Consider the following 7,167-nt stretch of genomic DNA (forward strand, 5'->3'; position numbering starts at 1 on the left):
TCTGTTTTGGATGTTTAATGGGCTTTATTATGCACTTCTATATTATTTTTGGGACTAACCTACTAACCGGAGGCCCAGTGCAAATTGCTGTTTTTGCCTATTTCAGTGTTTCGCAGAAAAGGAATATCAAACGGAATCCAAATGGAATGAAACGTTCGGGAGAGTTATTTTTGGAACAAACACAATCCAGGAGACTTGGAGTGGACGTCAAGGAAGCAACGAGGCGGCCACGAGGCAGGAAGGCGCGCCCAGGGGGGTAGGCGCGCCCCCACCCTCGTGGGGCCCCTCGTGGCTCCACCGACCTACTTCCTTCGCCGAGAGTACCACGAAACCCTATTTCCACCGCCGCAACCTTCTGTACCCGTGAGATCCCATCTTGGGGCCTTTTTTGGCACTTCGTCGGAGGGGGAATCGATCATAGAGGGCTTCTACATCAACACCATAGCCTCTCCGATGATGTGTGAGTAGTTTACCACAGACCTTCAGGTCCATAGTTATTAGCTAGATGGCTTCTTCTCTCTCTCTTTGGATCTCAATACAAAGTTCTCCTTGATTCTCTTGGAGATCTATTCGATGTAATTCTTTTTGCGGTGTGTTTGTCGAGATCCGATGAATTGTGGGTTTATGATCAAGATTATCTATGAATAATATTTGGTTCTTCTCTAAATTCTTATATGTATGATTTGATATCTTTGCAAGTCTCTTCGAATTATCAGTTTGGTTTGGCCTACTAGATTGATCTTTCTTGCAATGGGAGAAGTGTTTAGCTTTGGGTTCAATCTTGCGGTGTCCTTTCCCAGTGACAGCAGGGGCAGCAAGGCACGTATTGTATCGTTGCCATCGAGGATAAAAAGATGGGGTTTATATCATATTGCTTGAGTTTATCCCTCTACATCATGTCATCTTGCCTAATGCGTTACTCTGTTCTTATGAACTTAATACTCTAGATGCATGCTGGATAGCGGTCGATGTGTGAAGTAATAGCAGTAGATGCAGAATCGTTTCGGTCTACTTGTCGCAGACGTGATCCCTATATACATGATTATGCCTAGATATTCTCATAACTATGCGCTTTTCTATCAATTGCTCGACACTAATTTGTTCACCCACCATAGATTATGCTATCTTGAGAGAAGCCACTAGTGAAACCTATGGCCTTCGGGTCTATTTTCCATCATATAAGTTTCCGATCTATTTTATTTTGCAATCTTTACTTTCCAATATATACCATAAAAATACCAAAAATATTTATCTTATTATCTCTATCAGATCTCATTTTTGCAAGTGGCCGTAAAGGGATTGACAACCCCTTTATCGCGTTGGTTGCAAGGTTCTTATTTGTTTGTGCAGGTACAAGGCGACTTGCGTGTAACCTCCAACTGGATTGATACCTTGGTTCTCAAAAACTGAGGGAAATACTTACGCTACTTTGCTACATCACCCGTTCCTCTTCAAGGGAAAACCAACGCATGCTCAAGAGGCAGACTGAGGCATAGCCTAGTGGTCGGAAGGGGCTGATGCCTTCCCACCCACGCAGGTTAAAGGCATGGTACTTGCAATTTGGGTTTGCTGCACCAATTATATTGTATGGGGTTCCCTTACAGTCTTTCTGTCAAAACCAACGCATGCTCAAGAGGTAGCAAGAAGGATTTCTGGCGCCGTTGCCAGGGAGGCTTACGCCAAGTCAAGTCAAGATTTGATCTCCCAGCAACTAGCCATTTCTGGCACCGTTGCTGGGGAGATCTACGCACAAGTCAAGACATACCAAGTACCCATCACAAACTCTTATCCCTCGCATTACATTATTTGTCATTTGCCTCCCGTTTTCCTCTCCTCCACTTCACCTTTGCCATTTTATTCGCCCTCTTTTTCCGTTCGCCTCTTTTGCTTGCTTCTTGTTTGCTTGTGTGTTGGATTGTTTGCTTGTCACAATGGCTCAAGACAATACTAAATTGTGTGATTTTTCCAATACCAACAACAATGATTTTCTTAGCACTCCGATTGCTCCTATTACCGATGCTGAATCTTGTGAAATTAATGCTGCCTTGTTGAATCTTGTCATGAAAGATCAATTTTCTGGCCTTCCTAGTGAAGATGCCGCTACTCATCTAAACAAATTTGTTGATTTGTGTGATATGCAAAAGAAGAAAGACGTGGATAATGATATTGTTAAATTGAAGCTATTTCCGTTTTCGCTTAGAGATCGTGCTAAAACTTGGTTTTCGTCTTTGCCTTAAAGTAGTATTGATTCATGGAACAAGTGCAAAGATGCTTTTATCTCTAAGTACTTTCCTCCCGCTAAGATCATCTCTCTTAGAAACGGTACTATGAATTTTAAGCAACTAGATCATGAACATGTTGCACAAGCTTGGGAGAGGATGAAATTAATGATACGTAATTGCCCTACACATGGTTTGAATTTATGGATGATTATACAAAAATTATGCTGGATTGAATTTTGCTTCTAGAAATCTTTTAGATTCGGCCGCGGGAGGCACTTTTATTGAAATAACTTTAGGAGAAGCTACTAAACTCCTAGATAATATTAAGGTTAATTATTCTCAATGGCACACCAAAAGATCTACTAGTAAAAAGGTTCATGCGATAGAAGAGATTAATGTTTTGAGTTGAAAGATGGGTGAACTTATGAAATTGTTTGCTAATAAGAGTGTTTCTTCTGATCCTAATGATATGCCTTTGTCTACTTTGATTGAGAATAATAATGAATCTATGGATGTGAATTTTGTTGGTAGGAATAATTTTGGTAACAACGCGTATAGAGGAAACTTTAATCCTAGGCCGTTTCCTAGTAATTCCTCTAATAATTATGGTAATTCCTACAACAACTCTTATGGAAATTTTAATAAGATGCCCTCTGATTTTGAGACTAGTGTTAAAGAATTTATGATTTTGCAAAAGAATTTCAATGCTTTGCTTGAAGAAAAATTGCCTAAGATTGATGAGTTGGCTAGGAACGTGGATATAATTTCTCTTGATGTTGATTCTTTGAAACTTTGATCTATTCCACCTAATCATGATATTAATGAGTCTCTCAAAACCATGAGAATTTCCATTCATGAGTGCAAGGAAAGAACCGCTAGGATGCGTGCTAAAAAGATTGCTTTATGAAAGCGTGTTCTTCTAGTTTTCATGATAATAAGGATGAAGATCTAAAAGTGATTGATGTGTCTCCTATTAAATCTTTGTTTTGCAATATGAATCTTGATAATGATGGGACTGGAGATGAGTTAACTTTAGTTAAAAGGCGTCCCAATGATTCGGAGTTTTTAGATCTTGTTGCAAAAATTGGTAAAAGTGGGATTGAAGAGGTCAAAACTTTACATAGCAATGAACCCACTATTTTGCATTTCAAGGAATTTAATTATGATAATTTTCTTTGATAGATTGTATTTCCTTGTTGCAATCCGTGTTAAATTCTCCTTATGCTTATTGTCAAAATGAAACTTTTACCAAACATATCGTTGATGCTTTAATGCAATCTTATGAAGAAAAACTTGAATTAGAAGTTTCTATCCCTAGAAAACTTTATGATGAGTGGGAACCTACTATTAAAATTAAGATTAAATATCATGAATGCTATGCTTTGTATGATTTGGGTGCTAGTGTTTCCACGATTCCAAAAACTTTGTGTGATGTGTTAGGTTTCCGTGAATTTGATGATTGTTCTTTAAACTTGCATCTTGCAGATTCCACCATTAAGAAACCTATGGGAAGGATTAATCATGTTCTTATTGTTGCAAATAGGAATTATGTGCCCGTAGATTTTATTTTTCTTGATATAGATTGCAATCCTACATGTCCTATTATTCTTGGTAGACCTTTCCTTAGAACGATTGGTGCAATCATTGATATGAAGGAAGGGAATATTAGATTCCAATTTCCGTTAAGGAAAGGCATGGGACACTTTCCTAGAAATAAAATTAAATTACCTTATGAATCTATTATGAGAGCCACTTATGAATTGCATACCAAAGATGATAATACCTAGATCTATTCTTGTTTTTATGCCTAGCTAGGGGCGTTAAACGATAGCGCTTGTTGGGAGGCAACCCAATTTTATTTTTGTTTCTTGATTTTTGTTTCTGTTTAGTAATAAATATTTAATCTAGACTCTGGTTAGATGTGGTTTTATATTTTAATTAGTGTTTGTGCCAAGTAAAACCTATAGGATCTTCTTGGGTGATAATTATTTGATCTTGCTGAAAAAGACATAAACTTTCTTCTCACAAAAAATTTGTTAAAAATCACCAGAAAGTGATAAAATACTGATTCCAATTTAAGTAGATCAATAATAAAATTATCTAGGTCTTCCTATTTTGGGAGAATTTTTAAGTCACAGAAAGTTTGCGTCTGATACAGATTACTACAGACTGTTCTGTTTTTGACAGATTCTGTTTTTCGTGTGTTGTTTGCTTATTTTGATGAATCTATGGCTAGTATCGGGGGGTATGAACCATAGAGAAGTTGGAATACAGTAGGTTTAACACCCATATAAATAAATAATGAGTTCATTACAGTACCTTAATGTGGTGATTTGTTTTTTTATACTAACGGAGCTCATGAGATTTTCTGTTGAGTTTTGTGTTCTGAAGTTTTCAAGTTTTTGGGTAAAGATTTGATGGATTATGGAATAAGGAGTGGCAAGAGCTTAAGCTTGGGGATGCCCAAGGCACCCCAAGGTAAAATGAAAGGACAACCAAAAGCCTAAGCTTGGGGATGCCCCGGAAGGCATCCCCTCTTTCGCATTCGTCTATCGGTAACTTTACTTGAGGCTATATTTTTATTCACCACATGATATGTGTTTTGCTTGGAGCGTCTTGTATGATTTGAGTCTTTGCTTTTCAGTTCACCACAATCATCCTTTCTGTACACACCTTTTGGGAGAGACGCACATGAATCAGAATTTATTAGAATACTCTATGTGCTTCACTTATATCTTTTGAGCTAGATATTTTTGCTCTAGTGCTTCGCTTATATCTTTTAGAGCACGGTGGTGGTTTTATTTTATAGAAATTATTGATATCTCATGGTTCACTTATATTATTTTGAGAGTCCTATAAAACAGTATGGTAATTTGCTTTGGCTATAAAATTAGTCCTAATATGATGAACATCCAAGATAGGTATAATAAAAACTATCATATAAAGTGCATCGAATACTATGAGAAGTTTGATACTTGATAATTGTTTTGAGATATGAAGATGGTGATATTAGAGTCATGCTAGTTGAGTAGTTGTGAATTTGAGAAATACTTGTCCTAAAGTTTGTGATTCCCGTAGCATGCACGTATGGTGAACCGTTATGTGATGAAGTCGGAGCATGATTTATTTTTTGATTGTCTTCCTTATGAGTGGCGGACGGGGACGAGCGATGGTCTTTTCCTACCAATCTATCCCCCTAGGAGCATGTGTGTAGTACTTTGTTTCGATAACTAATAGATTTTTGCAATAAGTATGTGAGTTCTTTATGACTAATGTTGTGTCCATGGATTATACGCACTCTCACCCTTCCACCATTGCTAGCCTCTCTAATACCGCGCACCTTTCGCCGGTATCATACACCCACCATATACCTTCCTCAAAACAGTCACCATAACTACCTATTATGGCATTTCCGTAGCCATTCTGAGATATATTGCCATGCAACTTACCACCGTTCCGTTTGTTATGACACGTTTCATCATCGATATATTGCTTTGCATGATCATGTAGTTGACATTGTATTTGTGGCAAAGCCACCTTCATAATTCTTTCATACATGTCACTCTTGATTCATTGCACATCCCGGTACACCGCCGGAGGCATTCACATAGAGTCATATTTTGTTCTAAGTATTGAGTTGTAATTCTCGAGTTGTAAGTAAATAAAAGTGTGATGATCATCATTATTAGAGCATTGTCCCAAGTGAGGAAAGGATGATGGAGACTATGATTCCCCCACAAGTCGGGATGAGACTCCGGATGAAAAGAAAAAGAAAAAAAAGGCCATAAAAAAAGAGAAAAGGCCCAAATAAAAAAAATGAGAGAAAAAGAGAGAAGGGACAATGTTACTATCCTTTTACCACACTTGTGCTTCAAAGTAGCACCATGATCTTCATGATAGAGAGCCTCCTATGTTATCACTTTCATATACTACTGGGAATTTTACATTATAGAACTTGGCTTGTATATTCCAATGATGGGCTTCCTCAAAATGCCCTAGGTCTTCGTGAGCAAGAGAGTTGGATGCACACCCACTTAGTTTCTTTTGTTGAGCTTTCATACACTTATAGCTCTAGTGCATCCGTTGCATGGCAATCCCTACTCACTCACATTGATATCTATTGATGGGAATCTCCATAGCCAGTTGGTACGCCTAGTTGATGTGAGACTATCTTCTCCTTTTTGTCTTCTCCACAACCACCCTTCTATTCCACATATAGTGATATGTCCATGGCTCACGCTCATGTATTGCGTGAAGATTGAAAAAGTTTGAGAACATCAAAAGTATGAAACAATTGCTTGGCTTGTCATCAGGGTTGTGCATGATTTAAATATTTTGTGTGATGAAGATAGAGCATAGCCAGACAATATTATTTTGTAGGGATAACTTTCTTTGGCCATATTATTTTGACAAGACATGATTGCTTTGTTAGTATGCCTTAAGTATTATTATTCTTATGTCAATATTAAACTTTTATCTTGAATCTTTCTGATCTGAACATTCATGCCACAATAAAGAAAATTACATTGCGAATTATGCTAGGTAGCATTCCACATCAAAAATTCTGTTTTTATCATTTACCTACTCGAGGACGAGCAGGAATTAAGCTTGGGGATGCTTGATACGTCTCCAACGTATCTATAATTTTTGATTGTTCCATGCTATTATATTATCTGTTTTGGATGTTTAATGGGCTTTATTATGCACTTTTATATTATTTTTGGGACTAACCTACTAACCGAAGGCCTAGTGCAAATTGCTGTTTTTTTGCCTATTTCAGTGTTTCGAAGAAAAGGAATATCAAACGGAATCCAAACGGAATGAAACCTTCGGGGGAGTTATTTTTAGAAAAAACGCAATCCAGGAGACTTGGAGTGGACGTCAAGGAAGCAACGAGGCGGCCACGAGGCAGGGAGGCGCGCCCAGGGGGTAGGCGCGCCCCCCA

This window comes from Triticum aestivum, chromosome 3D, assembly GCF_018294505.1.
Source record: "Triticum aestivum cultivar Chinese Spring chromosome 3D, IWGSC CS RefSeq v2.1, whole genome shotgun sequence".
Taxonomy (NCBI): Eukaryota; Viridiplantae; Streptophyta; class Magnoliopsida; order Poales; family Poaceae; genus Triticum; species Triticum aestivum.